Below are 23,928 nucleotides of genomic sequence, written 5' to 3'. Positions count from 1 at the left end.
CCCTTAATAGCCTTGTCTCTGTTTATTTAGGATTCTCCAAATCAATACAGTGAGGTGAAATACTTCAAAAAGCATATTTTTTTTTTAAAAATACTTGTTTTAAAAAATAATAAATAATTAGTGTATACTTGTAAGAAATAATTAATTAATTATTTTTTACAATTATCTGATTGTGTAACATTTGAATATTGTCGCATCCAAGTGGTGTTCTGTAGGCACTAACTGTTGTTTTTAAGAGGAGTATTTAATTTAATAATAATTGAAAATGTGTTATTTTAAAAGATCGGTGAAATAGGGGAAGGCATGAGCTGGGGAGCAACGGCAGAGATAGAGGGGACAGGTGTGAGCATTGGGAGTTGTTATTTTGTTGGGAGGCTGTCCCTTTATCAACGGGACTTCACAATTCACGCGGTGCTAATTCTACAATCCATTAATCCGGTCCCTTAATTAATCCGAAAACACTAATCACAGAGCTGAACAGCAAAGCAAGAAAATGTGTCTAGCATGATGTGGTGTGTTTGGAGCGAGGAAAGCAACGAAATGATGGATTTGTTTGGGGAGTGAGTAAGTTATAAATGAAAGGAAAGGGGAAGCAAATTAAAGAACAACACAATGATAATATCACATTGGTGTTGTACTCTTAACGTTAACCTGTCCCCTGTCTTTCTTTCCGCATCTTTCTTAAGGAACATGACCCTAAAGCTAATCATCTAATCATTGGCCACTGCCCATTTGCTTAACCAGCACTGCCTCTCCAATACAACCCATTCTTAAATACCCTCTCTCTTCACCATTATAAATCACTTTTAAATAATTTTATTAAATTGCATTAGTATCATATTAATGATATTTCTTTGTGGATAGGGGTAAATTTAGGGGGAAATATTTGACAATCATTCTTACTATATTGTAAGATGTGACTCACATGTTGGACGGAGGAAGTCTATGTTTCAATTTCCATGTATGTGGACTCATTATCTGTGAAAATTACAAGCACCAGTCGCCAGAAACAATAATGAAAAAGGCATTATATTAATTAAAGGCTTGTGATTCAATCTCTTCACAAGAAGGGTTACTTTCAGAAGCTGCTTCTCCACTCAATTTCCACCACCCCACTTAAAAGCACCTGTGACCTGTATCCCTCATACCCACCGCTTTCTCATCAAACCTTCCTTATCCCCCCGTTATTTTCCCCCCTAATTTGAGTATTTTCTGGCATATTTTGCGTGACCTCTCTGGTATCCTAAAAATTTGACTCAAATTAATCATAGTTTGTGGGTATCTATTTGGCAAGCATACTTTCTATCAAAAATTTGATCGCCACTGTATATCCAGAATCAAACTCAAAATCTTTAATTAATTTAAACCAATCTCTTAATTAGTTGATCTAAATGTCCAATGACAATTATTTTCATGTTCATTGTTATTACTATATAAATTTTTTTCTTTTTAAAATATGGCACTTTCATACCTTTTTAAGTCGGCGATATTATAAACAGTCATGTGGGCTCACATTTTTTCCTGAATTATTTTGCGCTTAAATTTTTTAATCGCATGATTCCAACTACATTTATGTAAAGTTATATATATATATATATAGTATTAAAAAATTTAAAAAATATCGATTTCTCAAATTGAATTTCGCATCACAACGAAGAAAAGATCCCGCAAGTCAGTAAACAAAGGGCAAAACAAAAGAAATGATAGCATGAAAGTTTCTCACCGATCTTATCAGCTCTAAAATTCTTTTAATTTGGACACACATTGTCAAGTTAAAGTCTAGTCTTGAAAAAGCATGCAAGTGAAATCATGTAAATGAAGGCAAGTACTAATTAAGATTAGGGGAATCCTAGAAAGTACTTTGAGTGAAACGAGGATTTGGCGCCGATTAGAGAAAAGGCACCCTAATTATTCTATTACGAGTTAGAAAGCCGGCACAACAGTCACAAGCTTTTGTAACAGTTAATTTTGTTATATCTTTCTTAACGTCTCTTCTTAGCCTTTTTGGATTCACGTACATGGTTGCTTTCTACTCTGCTCCAAGAAATTGTGTGTATGTTTATAACACTTGACGGTGGCTACTTTTGATTTATGTCCAAAACCATTACTTCATTGTTCTTTTTAAGGTTGTTCCCATCATCAAAACCTCGATTTGACCATATCAAGTCGATCGTACGTAAGTAACGGACCTGTCCACTTCTCAAGCATGTGTTGGTTTATGTGTAATATGTAGCTCATGCCATGGATCTCAATCAAGCAAGTATTTTAGATCTTCTCATCCCAAATGAGTATCCTCAGCTATGGGATACATTAATGTTTGAAAATTTACGCTTGATAATAAGTTAAAAGACGATTTTATAAATATGCATTTCAATCATTTTTTACAGTCATATGAATGATTGAATTACAATATAAGAAATCGTGTTAAAAGGTAGCGCTATATGATTTGGCATTTTACTCTCTCTCTATCTTGTATTAACAATTTTTATAACATAATGTGAGACGCTTATTTAATAAGAATTAGGATATTCATGTGTTCCGGGTCTCTCCACATGTAACTGGTTAATACGTTTAATTTGCTTATTATTATTATTTTTTTGGCTTCAAATTAACCTCAAGCCTATCAGCCCTTGATCGAGAAATATATTCTCCTTAAATAAAGTAACCTTTCTTCCCCCCATGATCATTCAATATTATTTATATATTTTATTTATATAAAGATGTCAAATCGCATGGCAACGGTCACTTTCTGAGCACAAGCACGTGACCAATCACCGCTACTCTGCCAAACGGCATTATATTATATTATATTACTAGTGGTACAAGTTACTCAGAGATTTTCACGGAAAATCGGTGAGGTGGTATTAATAGTAAAGCTTGACTTATGGACTCGGATGCCATGTGATGATGAGCTAAAAGTTTGGTTCTTTTTTTGGTTTGGATGAAATAAGATGAGGCGAATTGAATTAGTAATAATTAATATAAGTGACGCCAATTTGTGGTGTCAAGTTGGAATGGGTCAACGGCCTTGCTTGGATGGAGTATGAATGCAATTAAGAAGGTTTTAACAGTTGGAAGGAGAACTTCTCGGTGGATTAATAACATAATAAATGGTATCTGCACAGAATCAAGTTACCTCATTAGGTAAACCATGCACTTGTAAAGCAGCTTCGTTTGGAAGCAACTTGAAGAGCACTCAGAGCCACTCACTCGGAGTCTTGTATGAAGAATCTGACTTTGTTCAACTTTTAGGGAGTTCGCATGGCCCATATTTTCACACTGCTTTTTCCACAACACCCGTTTCTGTTTTTGTTTTCTTATATCCTCTGTTTTCTTCCCAGGTAGACTTTTTCATCGTCTTTATATATATATATATATATATATATATATTCAATTTAACTAAGTCCTCACCTTTCTTCTTCGGCATCCATACACAACTTTCAAACATTTGATTAAAACTGATAGGGCCCTACCTCTTTGTGGGGACCTCAATGCAAGAAATATGCAACATTAATACAGTTATAAGTAGGTAAAAAAAAAAATTTCTGCAAAGCAAATGAGAAATACACAGGGCATGTTTGGTTTTATTCCATTTTTTGTTTTTTAAAAACTATTTTGTAAACCAATTTTAAAATTTTTTTCAAAAAAAAAGAATCCATTTGATTATGTTAATTTTTTTAAAAAATAAAGTTAAAAAATTAATGGATAGTAGTAGTGGCAATTGGTTAATGGTAATGACCTATAATAATGCTTGACTATATTTGAAGATAGTTTATAATAGTCAAATATAATGCAGTTTAAAAAAAATTAGTTCTGAAATGTTTCTATCTTTCATGTTTAAAAAGCTAAAACAATGTAAAATTTTTTGAAAGCATCTAAATATAAAATACTTATCTAGACAAATTTTTTATGTTTTGTTTTTAAAAACATAAAATAGTTTTTAAATGCAGAAATCAAACAAGTCCATAATATACAAATTTCTAATTTCTTTTTTTTTTAAAATACATTTTCATGTACCAAATATGCATGGAGTAAATTTATCCACGATGGATATAATTAAGGCTCCTATTATTGTTGGATAGGATTGATGTGAAACAAGTTGTGTGGTCTTATTATTGATGTAAGTAACCTGGCACATAAAGGATTTGGAATTTGCGAGGATAAGATCTGTAGGGCATTTAGGGGAAGTATATGGAGCGAGAAGTATGGGCAGTAACCACATGGGAAGCTACACAAATGAAGAAATGTTGGAGGAAATGTTTATGAGAAGGAAGAGAAACTTCGTTGTACATGAGAGTTTTGTTTGGCATGCACTGTGTGGGGGTCCATGTCAACCAAGAGAATCGTCTCAATCGATCTTGTTTCCAAACGCAGCTCATGGGCTACGTCGCTTTCTTGTCTTTCTCTCAGACCTACTCGTTGATTTTCATTCTTCTTAATCACCCATTTTGTCAACAAATGAATCCTCTAATTTGTCATTTACGTTCCAAAACGTCCCCTCAGTCTATTATGTTTCATCGCAAGCACTTCTTGACGCCAATCAAGTGAATCCAGATACCTGTCTTCCGACACAGCTGGGACTGTCTTCCAATAAATTTAAACTACCAACATTGTGTTTCAACTAAATAATAATCAAGTTATAAATTTACGTTATTGTAATATTGATATTCCCGTTGGGACTGTATGTGAATAATTTTTATTAATGAAGACTAGAATAAACTTGAAGACATAGTCTTCTTTCTGATCTTATTTATAGGGCAGGGATAGAATAATTTTTTTAATCCTATTTATAAGTTATGTCATTAAATTTTTATCATAAATTTTTTTTTACTCTCCATTGAATATTGGAAAGAGACAATTATTATTGAAGCATGTATATTTAATAAGGATAAAATTGAGAACTTATTAAATTTTAAAATAGAGTTAATGAATTTTAATATTTTTTTAATACTAGTTAAATATGTTGGAAGTGATTTATAAATAGGACCAGAGGAGTATATGCTTAAAACCAATCATACTAGAATAGATAAATTTTAAAGTGTTAATTATATATAACAATAACAAAAATTTGTTATAAAATACATAGTGTGTGTGTATATATATATATGGGGGTACTGCTTGCCAAAGGCATCCTAAGATTTTAAGTTCAAGTCTTGGCATGGAGAGTTCAATTGGTCATGAAAATGAAATAAGCTTATCCTAAAATTTTAAATTTGAATTCTAAAATATATGCAGCCATGTTAAATAATCAAAAGCATTCTCAATGTACCCATCTGCCGGTAATAACAGTTCCTCACAACAAGAATCCCAATTAATTTGGACCCGGGGGGTCATACCTTAAGTTCTCCAAGATATCAGATGATGGAAAAAGAAAATTAAAATATATAATATATAGAAAACTCACATATATTGATATGATCAGAAACAAGCACGTGAAATATGCAAGGCTAAGTATATAAGTAATGCATTTTTATTTTAATTCCCACACACTTATATTTAAATTTAAATTTACATTTGAATGTTATAAAATTTAAATTATTGACCATAAAAATTATTAATATTATACAGAAGATGCTAAATGATCCTAAAACGCCTTCCCCGGAAGTTTCATTCCAATTATTTAATTTATTCATCAAACCAATTAACAACCCGAGATCTGCCTCAAATGTAGGCACTAGCTAATGCACCTTAGCAGCAATCTTCTCTCTCTTTTCTCGACAAATTAATTATGGAAAGAAATAAAATTTTGAATTGGAGGTTAGATAAATATTTAGTATGGTTAAACTACATATATAGCATGTGACATAATTGACGACTCAGATGTGAATTAATGTCTAGGATAATCCCAGTATCTTCTGGCCAAAAAAAAAAAAAAAGAATAATACTAGTATGTCGGGTAAGCATCCCTGCGCAATTTTAATTAATATTGTTAAATAGAAGGCCCTTGAGATTATGTAATTAAGAACGCAATGAATACATTTATCTGTCCAAGAAAAGATGCGCCACCCCATGTGCTTCACTTACTTAACTTTAAACCTTGATTATTATTTTAAGCAAGGTCGACCCAATTGAGGGTCGGTAGAAAGAATTATTATTTAACAATCTTTTTGATAATTAGAGACTTGTGCTTCATTCATTTCCTCGTTGTACTTTTATATATAACCCAGAGAAGGCTTAATCATTCGTAATTGGAAAATTATATAGGGGGAAAATTCAACTGGAAGACCCATTTCATCAAAGTTAGAGTTAGAGTTAAATAATCATAAAATTTTTAATCAAAATTTAAGAAATGTTATGACGTCGGGTTCCCAAAAAATAAAAATCACTTTTAAGTAAATTATTTCCAGTGTTGGTTAAAAAAAAAAGTGAATTGTTTCCAACCTTCATATAAAAATATGATAAAGAGAACAACTGGTTGCAATAAAAATATGACAATAATTTTAATTTTTAAAATAATTAATGATTATTTAAAACATGTGTTGATGTAATTTTTCCAAGCTAAAGAATGCAAATGATTGTTTTTACCGAGAAAACATCTATATGCAATAAAAATATGGTAATAGTTTTTATTTTTAAAAGTAATTAACGATTAACGATTGTTTAAAAGATGCGGTAATATAATTTTTCAAGTATTAAAGGATTTTGGTAAAAAAAAAAAGTATTAAAGGATTAAAGATAAAAATATCTTACAGTTAAATATTGAATACTTTTATTTTTTAATTGAGATGATTTTGTTACAAAACTTTTAAAATGAAAAGAATTTCACTCTACCGTTAAATCTAATCGTTAAAATAAAATTTTAATGAAATAGAGAATAGGTGGCGTTCATTGATCTGTGCTCGACTCTCGACCCCTCTGTCGGGACTGTTCCTCTTTCCGCTCCTTCCTTCTCCTTCTGCATTCGCCACCGGAAGTCTCTAGCGTCTCCCTCTTCCTTCTTCCTTGGACTCGTCCGAGCCTCCGTCTCGCAGAATCCACAAGTATCAGTCGAAAGTGCTCTACGCCTCTGATCGCTCCTAACCCCTGAGTCGTCGTCTTGCTCAACGGCAAGAGATTCCTGTCTTCTTTGATGTCACCAAGGCCGACAAGAGAGATCTCTTCATCGGCACTTACATGCCTTCCACCGGACTCATCGGTGGCTATGGAGTTCTCTCTTATCTCGAGCCCTCCAAGCCTAAACACGACCTGCTCAAGCGCCTCATGTTCTTCCTCATCAAGTCTTGTCACGATCGGGTGGCCCGAAGCTCATTCAGAAATGGGTGCTTCTCTTCTCCACAAAAGAAAGAAAGGCAGTAGAGGCCGCCAACAACAGAGCCACTATACGAATTAGTCGATCCAAACTAAGAAGCAAAGGTCTCTGAGTGTTTTTAATGTGAGTGAAAATGTTGCAGGATTTTACTCACTGGGAGTAATTTGCTCTTGTTTAATTGGCAACAAAATAATTGCTCCAGTTGGTCACATTTGACATGTTGTATTTTTTTTACTTCGTTCTTGTATTTAATAAAAATAAAAGTTATTATTTTTTAAGTAAAAATTATGACTGAAATTTATTATTTTTAATAAAAATAAAATAATTTTTTACTCTATAATTTATTGATGCAAAAATTTTTAAAAATTTTAATAAAATTATAACATTTTAAAATATTATATTATTATTTATATAATTCAGGAAGATTATATTATAATTTTTCTTTAACATTCTATAACGATGATGAGTTTTAAAATTTTTTAAATATCATTAATATCATGCATGATCTTTTAACTTTTAAGTAGACGACTAGGTAGCTTGAGAAAGGTAGGCTGCATTTGTTGCCTGCGAATAAGACGTTTCTTGATGCCACCCCAAAATAGCTAGCTAGCTCTAGCTTATCTCGAACCTTAGCTCTTCTATGAGATTATAATTTAAAGTTCATTAAAGGGCACTCGTGCGGGGTGCGAGACTCAAGACATTTTAATATTCTGACTTCCGAGGCTAATGAAGTGGAGATCGATCACTATCAGGGCATATTTTAATATCCCTAGGGATTTACTTCTCAAGAGAAAGTGGAGATAGATAGATCTAGACGAGGGTATCAAGTAAAGCCCAGAATATTGAGAGAGAGAGAGAGAGAGAGAGAGATGAGTAAGCATCAAGCATTCCACTGGTGGCGATGCCGATGAGAGAATAAAGTGAAGTTTTAGACTTTAATTTTTGATAGCTTTGCTTTAAGGATCAGAAGCTACTCGATCATCCATCTTTACTATCTAATACACGAACTTGAGATTGTCCACCAATACCTGCTTTCGGTGATCGATTCATTTATGAACTCCAAAAAATGATGATAATGACAATGATAATACCTATTTTTTAATCTTATTCTTTTTTAATCACTGACTCTTTTTTCCCGCACATATGTGGCTGCTCATGAAAGAGGAACCTAGAATCAGTTGCCTTTGGGACCATTTAAATTGGCACATTATATATATGCATGGTAAGGTCAAATAGATTATAGCTTAATTGATATGATGAGACTTGATAAAGTTTTTAATACTGACCTGTGTTTTGGTGTGACATATTATGACACAGCGTCTCCTGGGATTAAAATTTGTAAGAGTGAAGTTTTTATAAACCCATGTTAGTTAAGATATAAAAATTAAGTATGGTAATGTGACTTATGTTTGGATATTTAAAATTTTTTTCTTAAATAGTTAGTACTTGTTTGAATGATATAATTTAAAAGAGAATTTAGATATATAATGAATAAATAAATCATGAATTTTATTATATATATATATTGTGTAATTTGATCTCTTCAAAAAAAATATCGAAATTTAAGTTAATTTTTTAAAAGAGAGTTCATATATAATTGAGAAGCATTACTTGTAGATTCTAAAAGTTGAAATAAATCCATAAATAAACACAAAAAAGTCAAAAGCCAAAAAAATCAGCTCCTTACGCAAACTCGGTTTTGAGACCCAAATTGAGGTTTTGATTTAAACCAAACACGCAGTTAATATATAACAGATCTTATACGCCTGTTAAGTGGGCTGTTGACTTTTTTGTTGGCCAAAATATAAATATAATATAATTCTATAACCAAAATATAAATGTAATATAATTCTGTAATTCAAAGGGGATTGCAATGCTACTATATAGTTTCATCAAGGTAAGTTCAGATTAAAGTTTTGTGTAAATACGATGATACTTTCTTGTTGCGCACGACATAATCTTTTAATTTGTCCAAAGTTTTTAACCTTATTAGTCTAAACGGAGACCAGACTAATGAAAACTGCTGTTTTTGCCAATTTCGAAAGTTGATGGCCACAAGACTTTAATTGCTTTATAAATTGAAAGAGAGGGAGGGAGGGATTTTATTCTTAAAATTTGAGAATTAGGACTAAGCACTTTCTATTACTTAGAAAAATCATAGCTTTTGTAATTGTAGGCGCTCTGAAACTGGTCCACAAATAAGAGAAAATAGTGTGTGTGATCGAGTACTGTGTTTGTGGACTGCGAGGATACGATGATTTTGAATTATCAAATATATTTACGTGTCCTGTCGATTATAAAAAAAAAAAATTGGATGGAAAGAAGTTTTTGTTAATAACACTAGGATAAAAAACACTTATAACTACATTAATTCACATCACATATTTCATATGTGAGATTAAAATAAATTAGACATAATGGCAAATCTATAAATAAGGGATGGATCTGTAGAATAATCTATGTCACAATTACGTAAATCTAACTTAAATAGCTAAAGCCACATCATCTAAATGCAAGATGACATGGCTTCATAACAATAAAAATAAAATGGCTATTCAACAATCCAAATCACCTCTCAGGGGGTGATGTGGCTTGTTAAAATAATCCACTTCACCTGAAAGTTAGGGTGATGTGGCTCTTCTTAGAAATCACGTCACCCATATACTTGGGTGATATGGATATTGATTACTCCAACAAGTCACGTTGCATAAAAGAAGGGCGACGTGGCTTGTTTCTTCAAACCAGGTTGCCCATTTGTATAGGCGACGTAGATTTTGTCAGCCACGTCGAGTATTAGTTATTCAATGTTGCCTGATTAGATTAGCGATATAGATTTATTAATCCACATCCTCTTTTAGCTCGGGGGACTTGGTTTCTAAAATGTTTTCTACATTTTGAACCCCACGCCATGTTTTTAGACCCACTTTTTAGTTTTTGTCTCCCTTTCTCCTTCACTTTGTCTCTCTCACATTCTCCTTCGCTCTGTCTCACTTTCTCCCTCACTAAAGCACAACTCTAGTGAAGATGAATTCGATAACGGTGACCTACAGCTCTTCAAGCTTCTCTTCTTTTATCATTCACTCTTTCCGTAAGCGTCTCTCTTCTCTTGTTGTTTTAGAACCCAATGAAGACAAGGCCCAGGGATTTCTTCTCTCCTCTTCTCTTATTGTCTCATAAGCTAGCGAAGACACTTAACTCTCCTCTTTTCTCGTTGTGTCTCGTTTCCATCCACGTTTGTTTTTTTTAATTTGGTCCAAAATTATTATAATCATCCAAATTTGTTGTGGCCATTATTCTTCTAATTTTGATATTTAATTATACTAATTTTATTCCCTTTTTTCCAAATGCATATGTCTCAAAATAAATTGAAAAAAATTGTAGCAAATTAAGGAAAAATTAACCAAAAGAAATGGTATATGATTAGAGAAAATTGACATATAAATTGAATCAAATTAAAAAAATAAAATTAGTATAATTAAATTGCAAGTGTATGTGCAAGCTTTTGGTAGGTAAAAAAAAATAATGTGCATGTGTATATGCAATTTTTGTTTTAATTTGCTCTATATTAATGTGTACGTGCTAGTTCAAAATATGTAATTGAGCTTGGCTATTTAATTATATCAATTTTATTCTCTTTTTTTAAAATGCATATGTCTCAAAATAAATTGACAAGATTGCAGCAAATTAATGAAAAATTAACAAAAAAAAATAGTATATGACTAGAGCAAATTGGTATATAAATTGCATCAAATTAAAAAAAAGGATAAAATTGGTATAATTGAATTACCTGTGTATGTGCAAGGTTGCTACTTTTATTGGTTTATGGTTGGCTTAATTTTAAGATGTTAAACTTTTAAAGGGAGGCTTTGCTAAATTTTTTAAGAAGTTGAGCTTGAATATATTTAAGTTTGATATTTTTTTAACTTTAATAGGTAAATACTTGTTTAATTGCTTGATGCTTTTATCAGTTTATGATTATTTAATTTTAGGATGTCAAACTTTTAAGGCACGATTTAGCCTAATTTTTTTAGAAATTAAGCTTGGATATGCTTAAGTTTGATACTTTCTAACTTTTAGTAGGTAAATATTTGATTAGGTAAAAATATAATATATCATAGTTGGATGAATGGTTGGAGAACAAGTAAGAAATATGAGAATGGCATGGACCAATTTCTTGAATTTGCTAGAAGAAATATTCTTAGTAAAAATAGAAAGTGTTGTTGTCCTTGTGTCAACTGTTTGAATAAAAGTATATTGGGTATTGTGAAATAAAAAGTATTTAATTTGTGATGGAATAAATTTGAGATATACGAGATGGATGTGGTGTGGGGAAGTAGGAACAACTTTTATGTCCTAGAATGACCAAGTTGTGAATGACTAGGATGATAGAACAGAGGATATGATTCATGATGTTGAGATGGTATCATTTGCACAATCACATATATATGATAAATTGCATAGTGATGTAGAGAAACCCTTATACTTGGGTGTATTAAGTTTCCACTCTTGACAACTATGTTGAGATTAGTTAACTTAAAGTCAAGAAGTGGGTAGACAGATTTGAGCTTCACAAACTTGTTTGAATTCTTTAGTCAAATGCTTCTGACCCATAATTTGCTTCCAAAATGAATGTATGAGGCAAAGAAAATTATGTCCAATGGGTATAGAATATAAAAGAATACATGCTTGTCCTAATGACTGCATATTATACAAAAATGAGTATGAAGGACTACTTAAGTGTCCGAAATTTGGGACTTTGCAAGATAAAGTGAAGAAGGATGATGATGTTAATGGTGATGAGATCATAATTAAAAAGCCTCCTACGAAGGTGACGTGGCATCTTCCAATAATATTATGGTTTTAACTTTATTTATCTTCCAATAAAGAAAGTGGGACATGGTGTCCATAAACCACGTTAGCGTAAGATCAATGGTGACATGGTTTGTCCATAAACCATGTCCCCACTTTACAAAAAAGGGAACATCTCACTTTCTTTAAGGGGGATATGGTTAATATTTTCCATCATATATATATTGATGTGGATAAACCATTATTTTAAATCATCTAGCACGATATCCCCTGTAGTTGTGATGTGAAAAGGCTTAAAAATGCAATATGAAAAGGCTATTTTGTAGTAGTGTAAAGCCAATAAACTGTACAAAAAAATACAAAAACAAAATGGGTCACCACCTTTCACTATCTACTTTTCCTCATAATATAATGGGTTAATGGTAAAAGGTTTCAAAAGAATTAGAACTAAGTAAGCCTAACCTAATAACATCATTGAAAAAAAAAACTATAGGATCATTACAAGTATAATTAAAGGAGACATTTTAATCTCTAAATAAAAGTGTTCTAATGTTCAAAACAAGCTCAAGCAGTGGATGATTACTAGAAGAGTCCCTATAATTGTAACAATCAAGAAAATGGAGATTTACCTCTATCTTTTTATAACCCTCATTCCAGCATCTTTAAAGTTCTTTGCAAGCAGAACAAAAGGCTGTAGAGTTACTTATAGAATGTCGGACCTTTATGAAAAAACCTAGATTAACCACATTTGATTGTCTTCTTAAAATAGTAGCACTACTTTGTTTCCTTCTATAACCAACTGCCTAGCTACCTCAAATTTCATAAGATCAGGGTTATGATCATGTTGATTAATGTAAACTAATGATTCCTATCTTAAAGAACTAGTAAAGCTCAACATTTTCCTATCCTGGACTACTCTAAATAGAAAAGTTTCAACATTGGTTCATTAATTGCTTGCTTCAATACTAAACATTGCATTGCATCTTGATGTCCAAATCTCTCAACACATACAAGTGAAAAGAATCTTCTAGCTTATTTGTTGTATCTGTGACCCATATTAGTACTCAAATTTTAGGTTAGCTATTGTAAAAAGGTACCACTTTTGAATTGATCTAATGTCTTTAATAAACCATCTATCTCCATATGCTCTCGACCTCCTTGTAGTCTTTGAATAGGTGAATTTCATCCCCTATATCAACACAACCTTAAGAGCACAGGCTTGACTGAATTAATCCCCTATTTGGTGCAAACGAGCAGTATGGATAGTTACTTGTGCCAACAACCAAAGGAGGAATTTCATCTTTTTAAGAACCTATAACCTCCGTATTGATCTCCAATTGAAGGCTGATTATCTTGGTGCACGTACAAGTAAACATTCATATGCAAGCCTAATAGAAAAGTGATTATCTTTGGAGTTTTTCTAGATAAAAACTCTCTATCACTCTAATAAATCTAGACTTAGTGTGAGTCAAAGATTTAATCACATTTCTAGGGAGCATAGTATTCAGTTTAGACTTGTTTCAATCTTCCCATGAAAGGATATAACTAGTTACCTTGTCATCAAGATGAACAAGCCCTAATAAATTAGGAACCATATCAATGACTTTGGTGTTCAAATTAGACTACAAATCAACCTAACATAAAGTGCTTCTCATCAAGATTTTTTTTGATAGCTAGATCATTTTTAAACTTCTCCCATATAGAGTAAATACTTCAAGTTAGAAAGGCATTTCTTTTCTTAGAGACAATAGGTATCACTCCATTCCCACACTTGTATTTTTCTCTGAGAGCATTGACCCATAATTTCTATTACTGTTTAATGATCTGCTAACAGAGCTTCATAATATAAGCTTCATTATGCTTTTTGAGATCTTTTATATTGAAGCCTCCCAAATTCCCAGATAACACCTTCTACCAAGAAATAAGATGTTGTTTCTTATTTTTATCTATATCTCCCCACAAGAATCCTTTTCTACAATTCTCAACTTCATCTAAAATCTTCTTAGGAATAAGCATTATCTACATGTAATAGCTAGGCAAAGCAGAGATCACTGCTTTAATGAGAGTGAACCTTCCAACAATATTCAAGATTTTTCCCTTCCACCTTAATAGCCTTTTTTTTTAGTATTCTTGATAATAGGATTCAAGATGCTAGCCGTAGGTTGTTTATGTATCAAACAAATGTGAAGGTACTATTATATAGGGAGGCACAGTAGAAGATTAAAATTTAAAATCCCTATTCCTATGTGGATCGAACAAACTTATTTAAGTGAAGGTAGATAGAAGAATTACCTTTTTATATTTCGTATTCTTACTAGTTCTCTTCAAGAGTTTGGATATCAAGAGATAACAATGTAAATCTACTCCTTCTATCGGTATCCACACAAACAAATCTCCACTCAAATAGCATGCTAGTACTCAAAACGTATGTTCATTTCTTAAACATCAAACTCCTTTTTCTCTAGGGTGTTTTCGTGGCTCTCACTATAGTTTGCTATCAGGACTCTTCTGACTCTCAAAAACATCTCAAGCACATCCCTTTCTCTATCTTATTTATAGATTAGGGTCTTGCTTTTCTTTAATGAACCAATAAAAAAATTAGATTAAATTTATCTGATAAATAAAATCTATAATATCATATCTAATTTAAATTTATCTCATAAATTCAAATTATATAATTGATATGATATTCTCTCATGTCATGTTAGTTGTTAAATTTAATCTATCATATAAAATTAAATTTAAAACTAACACAATATAACATAACATAATATAATATATCAAATATACATATTATATTATATATTTGTATACACGAAAATGCATATGTGTGTGTGTGTGTGTGTGTATTATATTTCAAATATATATATATATATATATATTATATTATATTATATTATATTTAAATTTCATATGCATATATACATATATACATACATGAATATAAATATATATATATATATATATAATTTGAAAAAAAATATATACATATATATATATAATTATATTTTGAATTTTATATTTCATATAAATATAAAAATATTTATCAAATAAATATTTATATATATATATATATATAAAATTCATTCACCGTAAAAAAGCATTACATTTATTAAATCTAGATACATTCTAGATTCAATGAATTTAGACATTATATCTTGAGTTTGGTTATTTTTGTGTGTAAGCCTGTAGGTCCATATGAAGTTGGCAATAGGCTAATTATACTATTAGTCCACAAGTCACAAGTGGCCTCTTACAAGACAATGCAACTACTCAATTTATATGGGATCGATGATCTGATGAAACCTATTATATAGCCGTATCATATTTATTTTGTCACATGATATTTTGGTCAAGTGTGAGACATAAAATTGTTATTCTCCTTTACCTGACCATTATTTTCTCAATCTCTGAGTAGATTGACATAACAATAGAAAAACCATTTTCATTATAGTATGGCCATATATTTTCTCAGTCTTATGCATCGAGGGGCCTAATAATATCTCTCAATTAACATGAAAAATAAATTTCATCTTGACCACTCGTATTTCTTTACATAAATATCACTAAACTCAATCAAAGCTTTTATAATCACCCGATCAAAGGTGACTTTAATTTTGACTAGGTCAAAGTTCAATGGTCATCATGTAGAAATTCATATTGATATCAGGTTAAAGGGCTTAGTGATATGGTTACATATGAGATAAGCTTATGATTTATATCATGCAGCTTTATCATAGCGGGTCGGTTCAGCTCTTTATACTCTTTCAAATGCTTATGACTTTGATCTATATTTTTATAATTAATCAAAGTCATACTAGTCTTGTTTCATCTATGATCCTTCATAGATGATTGACCATGTACATTTAGGACAATCACTATAGTTTATTTAAGGATACAGTTATTATAGTGACATACAATTAATATGATAACAAAAGAGAAATTCATTAAATAAAAATATTTATTGTACAATGATTGGCCCTAAGGAATAATTTTCAACAAGTACTTACCTAAATCCCCTGTGAGAGATACCCTCAATCTATTGCTCATGTCTAGAAAAATTGACATTTCTTGAAACACACATTCTTGTCTTAGATTTGTTCATTTTTTGCCCCAAGACATTACAAAACAAGTTGATACAATCCAACATGACATCCCTTTGAGCATTTAAATCTTCTCTAAAGAGAACAAGATCATTTGTAAAGAAGAGATGGGAACTTTTTTTTTTCATTCTTAGAGAATTTAAAAGTTTACCATTTGCTCTCTTCATTTCATCTTCAATAATGTGGCTCGATCTTTCCATACACAAGGTTAAAAGGTAAGGAGAAATTGGATTCCCTTGCCTAAGCCCTTTCAAGGATTTAAATTCCTTAGAAGCATCACTATTCCATAACATTTCAAGGGTTGGGTTTTCAACACAATCCATAATCAAGTTAACCATTTTATCTATTGATCCCTAACTTTTCAAGGGTACTTTTAAGAAAAGGTCATTCCACCCAATCATAAGCTTTCTCCAGGTTTACCTTAACAACCCTTTATCGCATTTTTTAAGCTTCATCGAATGAATAATCTCTTAAGCCACAATTACCTTAACACCATTTATCTCCCAACAATAAAATTGCACTGATGTTCGCCAATAAATCTACTCATGACAGGCTTCAATTTGTTTGAGACAACCTTAGAGATTACCTTGTAGTTGACATTATAAAGAGATATTGTCTCAAATCCTTTATTGACTCAACATTTTTAGCTTTAGGGATAAGGACTAAATAGATTTTGTTCAAATCTCCCACCCCGATAGATCGTCAAAGACATCTTTCACAAGTTTACACACAAAATCACCCATAATAAGCCAATATTGTTGACAAAAAAGGCTTGGATTCCATCCAGACCTAATGCTTTATAACCATCCATTTCAAATATAACTTTCTTAATTTTAGCATCATTAACTTCTTTGTTTACACTCATAAGTTCCCAATCTTCCAATAGAGGAAAATTAGAATCAGTATTAAGAGGATAGTAATAAGAGCTTTTCCTGATGATCCAATCTCCATTTTCATCCTTCAATGCAAGAATAGCATTCCTCCTTTTATTGACTATGGTACTAGCATAAAAGAATGTATCATTTTGATCTCCCCATCCAAGCCAGTTACACCTGGATTTTTAGTACCAAATTAACTCTGTGAACCCTTGTCCATCTTCTCAACACTATGGCCATCTTCTCTATCTATAGCCTCTATTTCATGCCATTCATCTTGACCTTCATCCATTTCTCCTTCAACAATAACCTTTGAAGTATAAATTAAAGAGGCATCATCTAATGGTTTAGGTGGGAGATGGGTTAGGTTCTTTTCTAGGTTGGGAATATTATGCTGGATTATACAAGTAGTGTTGGGTTGATGATTTATTTATGGGTTGGGTTCTTGAACAGAATAATTTACATGCTTATGTAGGCTATGATTAGGATGGCTAGGGTTGTTTTCTAAAGTGGGTTAAGAAGGTTGGCTTTGGATGTTTAAGCCCAAGTTAAGGGTTCTTTTAATATCACTTGAGCCTGTAACCACATAACAAAGTCTAGATAGCTCCTTCCTCTTTAACACTAGTAATAGGATTTTTCATCTTTAGGCTTGATTTCTTTTAGACCCTCTTTCCCTACTCCTAGTTGTTTTTTGTGTGGTTATCATTTTTGCTTGTTGATGCTTCCCATGCCTTCCTTTTCTCTTTCTAAACTAGCCCTTTAGCTTGAAAAAGGAAATTTTCATTATCTTTGATGCTAGTTTCCATACTACTTGTATATATAACCTTTCCTTAATCAACTCCCTTGGTCATATCTTTTCTCCTCTACTCTTGAGCAGCGTTAGTATTACTTGCTGCTTTTGCTATCATATTAGTCTCCTCAATATCTTTTGCTTATTTGAATAACTACCTAAATTCTCTCTTTTTTGAAACTTCTAGTTCTAAGGCTTAGAGGAGATCATCCACTCTCATAGTTCCTCCTCTAAGTGTATGTTTAGCTATTTTTCAAATTTGTTACACACCTAGGATAATGTCTCAGTTGGACCTAGACTTGAGGATATTAGTGCTTCTTTGTTCTTTCCTTCCTCTTTGCTATTATCTTGATAATCTTGAGGAATTAGGTGCACCATGTAAGGACATTGATCTTTATTATAACCAAATCTACTACACCTAAAACAAATAATTTTGAGCCCCTCAGAAGCAACATTAAAAACTTGCCTTCTAATAAAAAACTTGGTGAAGAGTCTTTTTTTTTAGGTCCATCTCCATACTAATTCGAGCAAATCTCCCTCTTCCACTATTTGTTTATCATCATTAACTTGCATGAGTATGTTTATGTCAACCTTAAGCATATTACCTATTAGATTACCCAACTCTCTTAGAATCTCTACATTATATCAATGAATAGGGAGGATTGGAACTCTTACCTAAACTTCAAGCTTCTTTAATAATTGTTGAAAGGATTGAAGTTAGGAGTCGACCTTTGAATTGCAAGGTAATGGCCTTGAATAACCTATGGCCTTTCAGTTAGAGCTTTTTAGTAATGTTGTTGTTGTGAAAACATGATGATGAAATAATTATTTGGAAAATCTATTATCTCATAGTCTTTAAAGCCTAATAAGAGTTCAAGTTAATCCTTCATCTGGTACTTGTTGAACTGTTGACCCAATAAAATGATGACCAAAACATCCTTCTGTAACATTTTAGATTTTAATCCTTAATTAATTAGCAAGATAGTTAGGTTTAATTCGTTAAATGAAGTTAGTGAGTGGTTAAAGAGGGCTAAAGATTAATGTGATGTGTGATTACAGAGAACTAACAGATGTTTTGAGTTATAATTTTAGCTCTAGAATGGAGTTCAAAGTGAAGTCAAGCCACCTAAATATCAAAAAGTGAAAAAAATAAAGAGAAATTTCTCTGTGCCACATGCTATGATGTATGCACAGTAAGTCATGGCACATGAGCCACCAAAGAGCAAGAAAGGATTTATTGTACCATATGTTGAGGCACACGATACATTTTTTTTTTTTGCAAAAAAGACACAAAATTGATGTGTAAATAGAGGAAAAGAAAAGAGAAAATGAGAGAAGGAGAAGGAGGAGACTTAGAGCTCTAATAGGGCTTCATTTTTAAGAGATTGGGAGGAATTTAAAAGCTATCAAACTCCAAGAGTAAGTTCCTTAACATATTCTTCTTCCTTCTCAATCAATTTTCTTAAGCTTTTGAGTTAGGTTTTGTGTTTAGGAGTTGATTTTCAGTCCATATAATTAAAGATCTAAATTCATTAACTTAAATAGATTGAATGAGAGTTATTTGAGTGGTTGAAATAATTAATGAAGAGTTTTATGTATTAATGGTGGTAAATGACCTTAAAGTCTGAAAATAATCCATAAATGTGGGTTCTTGAGGTAGTTGGAAACCATTAATGTCAATTGAGTACTTAATAAAGCTATTGTGGGTTAAAGAGAATTAAGATACCTAATATGTAAGCCTAAAAATGAGAAATAAGAGCATTAGGTGTTTTAAAAATGAAAAGTGAGAGTTGGAAATGTATTTTTGGTAACGTTAATTGAGTTTGGACTTGATTAATTGTAGATTAATCATCTAGCCATCATATTTGGCTTGGAAATCAAGCTCAAAAATATATATTGAGGGATAAACTTTTAACCTCTTAAAAGTTTGAGGTAACTAGGGGAATCCTTTCTTAAATAATTGTTTGTCAATTGTATTATTTTATGAAAATGAGTTTATGTAACCTCTGCCAATATCCACATGATATTAGAACAGGTTAACTTATTCACCACATCATAGTATTCAAATTAAAGAAAACATTCATTATAAAAGTTGGAAGATCAAATTTATTATAAGTCACCCCACATTGTTTACATTACAATAAATACGCAACAGAAGCAAGAAACCTTCATTCATATACCTTAACACATGCCTTGAAAACAAACAAAATAGTTCAGAACAAGGGAAATATGCCATGACATGCACCACATGCACTGTGACATGTGGCATAAAGCCACTGGCTCCCTTCTATGCCATGCAATTGCGGCATGGACACTATGCGTGATGACGCGAATGATAGAATTTTACGGTCATATGATAGTTTACAAATATGAATTGTAAGATCCTTGATTTTTAAACTAAATTAATTAAGTTTAATTAGATTAATTAAGTGTATTAGCGAGGTATGTGGCTAGAAGTGGCCTAACGGGTGTGTTTGGTTTTAATTTTAGCCTTAAACATGGGTTTGAAGGAGAATTGGGTCACTCAAAAATGAAAAAGGAAGAATTTCTAAAAGGAGAGATTCTGTGCCATGTGGCTTGTGAATAAGCACCTGTTAACATCTAGAAATTTATGTTATTTCATCATATTTTTCTCAGATTCTAATCCATTTTGGTTCAATTGTATATGTTTTTATTGCCCAAATTAGAAAAATGTGCATTTTGTTTTTGGCTTGTGTTCTTAGCTTTAATTTGATATTTTTAGCTTAATTTCATGTTATTTTGATTGAAATTTTGATTAGAAGCATTTCTGAAGCTTTGTGGATGTTTTTGAAAGGCTTTTTGATGAAGAAATCAAGAGCAAAATGAATGATTTTCGTTAGCTGTAAAAATAGTGCAAAACTGCCAAAGTCATCCCAAAGTCGTGACTTTCGTTCGCGACTTTTGCCGCTGTCAGAAAAACACTGCATTTTATTTATCAGAAATTAGTTGGCTAGGATACATATAAGCTGAGAGCTCAACCCAGAATGCATTCCTCAGACTTTTAGATACTTTGGAGCTTGGTTGTGCTAGGGTTTGGGCATTGGAAGAGTTGGGATCAAGAGATTGAAGCTTTGAAAACATTTGGAGCTCATTTTCTTTAGTTTTTCTATTCCTCTTCCCTTTGCTCTTTTGTAATCTGAAATGGGTCTACTTATTTTGTATATTTGTAGCTTGTGGATGATTATGAGTAGCTAAACCCTTTGTTCTAGGATTATTTGGAATCCTTGTATGGATTAACACTATATTTCTCCTCTCTTTTTATGATTAATGATATATATGTGTTTATTTTACTCTTTTCTTAATGCTTCTACATGATTGGCCACCATTTAAATATTGGGTTCACTTAATTGATGCTTGAGAGGGCTAGGTTGAGTGTAGAACTTAGGTAATATTGTGTAAGAACTTGATATTTGCATGTTGAATGGATGGTTTTGCTAGTAAGATAGAGATATACTTGCTAGCCTTGCTTAGCCACATTAGGGTTGGTGTTTAAAATTGAGTTTTATTAATTGTAACAAGAGATTGGGTAATTAATTTAACTAAACACTTATTCATGACTTGAGAGAGCTTGTCCAAGTATTTTTAGAACTCTAAGTTAGCATTTATTTTCATTAAAAGCATTTATGAGAGAAGGTAATTTTGGTGTTATGAAATGTAAGGGGGACAATTAATCCTAAGTCTTAAATTGTGTTGAAAGTTTGTGAATCACTCACTTTTTTTTATTTTCTAGAGTTAATTTCATTTGCAAAATTATTTTCACCTAACTTTGTGTAGCTCAACTTGATCAAATTTACTTAGTTTTTTGCTTGATCATTGTTTTTGAACAAATCCTCGAGGGAATAATAATTTACTTTCATTATATTACTTGCTACGATCCATACACTTGTGGTGAGCAACAGCATCGTGGCGTGTATATATGGTAACACACCTTAGGGGTGCTCCTTGTGCCATGAGTTGCAGTGCGTTGTGAATATATTGTGACGTATGGTCATTTTTTAGTGTAATAAGGTCAAGAAAATGATGCAACTGAGGAGAAAAATGAAGAATACGAGGGAGAGGCGAAAGAGCAATGCTAGGGCTTGGAGAATCCAAGTATTGAAAGTATTTTAGAGCTCCTAAACATAAAAAAATAAGCTTCCTATATTCAAATCTTTCTCTCTTCTTCCATTTTCTTAATAGTAGAAGTTAGGGTTTAGTTGATAATAGTAATTTTTAATCCATAGAGGTTATGGGACTGAACCCCTTGATTTTCAGACATTTAATGGCTAGGCAAGGAGGTCACGAATTATAGATTATCTTATTGTGTTATAGCCCATGGTTTCATGTCAAAGGAATAAGGAGGATATAAAGGAGGTGTGACCATACATGTAGTGAAAAAGGACACATGATTGATATATTGTGACCTCGGTGAATTAATACACTATGAAACCTTATTGATTATGTAAGGGCAATAATTTGTTTGATATTTCGTGAATATGAATCATTGCAAATGAATATATGGATATTTATTCTTGAGACATGTTTACAAATTAATTTTTAATCATAATTTCATATGTATGTCTTAAAGATGATGAAAAGGTTGAGTTAAGCTCTTGAACATATCCATACTTTGTAATTACTTGTAATTTGCCACTTGCATTTAAATAAATTGACATACATTAGTATAAGTTAGTTGAACCTTAGTTACTAAGTGGTTGTACTCACCCCACTATTTTTAATATTACAAGGAATAGCTCAAGAGGATCGGATATAGGAAAGAAGCTAGAGACTTAAGACTGCAATTCTATTTAGTATGCCTCTTTATTTTTTTTTGAGTTATTATTTGACAACTTAAATTGCCAACTAGTATTAATCCATTTTTAGTTCTTACTTGCATTATGCATTTGTGAATTGTAAGCATATTTTGGGCCTTATGGAGTGAGTTTGTGAAGTATGATATTTGTCATAGGACCAAATACTAATGCAAGTGAGAGTTGGGCATATTATATGTTGACTATGAAATATTTGATGAAAAGAGACTTAAACTCCTCCTTTTGTGTTTTTAAGAGTAAGAAGTTGAGTAGTGAAATTATGATCTATAAGTGTTTAATAAGATATGGTGCATTGCATGAGTTAGTTTTGATATTTTGCATATGATCTAATTGGTGCCAATGGATATTGGCTTTTGGTAAATGTATTGGATACTTAATTTTGTAAAAGTTATCAAAAAAGTATGAGTTTTGAAAAGAGTATTCAAATTTTAATTGTGAAATAATTTGGCCATGAGACAAAGCCATATTATTTAGAGCTTGGGAAGAGCTTTTCATAGACATCTAGCTCGTGTCAATTGGAGGTCGGACGGAGGATTAGGGCGCATCGAAAGTTGCCCTAAAAACTGTCAAATTGATAGTGAAATTTACTGTCAAAGTTCGTGTAATTGCGCCATTTGACAGCAAAATTTATTGTCAAAGTTCATGCAAATACGCTGTGGCACATGGCACAGAGGTGAACACACCATGATGTATGTTCAATGAGCTACGACGTACACCCTAAAATTTTACAGAATTATTTTATTTTCAAATGTACTTGCTGCACTCATGTTTGGAATGATCGAATGCTTTTACATATTTGTGAACTTTGATTTGTGTATTTGGAAGACTTTAAAAGTGATTTTAGTTTTATAAACTTAAGATCCCAACTTTTTCACACATTGGTAATTTGGTATTATGTTGTTTATTTTAATCCAATCTCTTTATTACTTGTAATTATGGGTTAGAAGGAGAAGGATATTACATGAATTTTCAGCGTGCACCGTCTCCATGTACAATATCTGATCGAAGTAATTCAAGTACTCATATAAAACTTATTTGATAAGCTAACTAATGAGATAAGTTTGGATACGATCCGAAAGTCCAATCTAATTTTGGGTATTTGTGTGCAAAAAGTCATTTTTCTCCATAAAATCATGCACCAAAGTGTTCAAATTGCACGCTTTATCTCATTAGACCATTTTGGGCCTAGAACTAAGGTCAAAAAGACCATGTACACCTAATTGACTAATAATATAATCATATATACACATATATCAAGATTTGACCATCA

The sequence above is a fragment of the Prosopis cineraria genome, unplaced genomic scaffold (assembly GCF_029017545.1).
Source record: "Prosopis cineraria cultivar Desert tree isolate PC_DT_omini unplaced genomic scaffold, ASM2901754v1 PC994, whole genome shotgun sequence".
Taxonomy (NCBI): Eukaryota; Viridiplantae; Streptophyta; class Magnoliopsida; order Fabales; family Fabaceae; genus Prosopis; species Prosopis cineraria.
The sequence above is the reverse complement of the archived record's forward strand: the minus strand, read 5'-3'. Positions refer to the sequence as shown.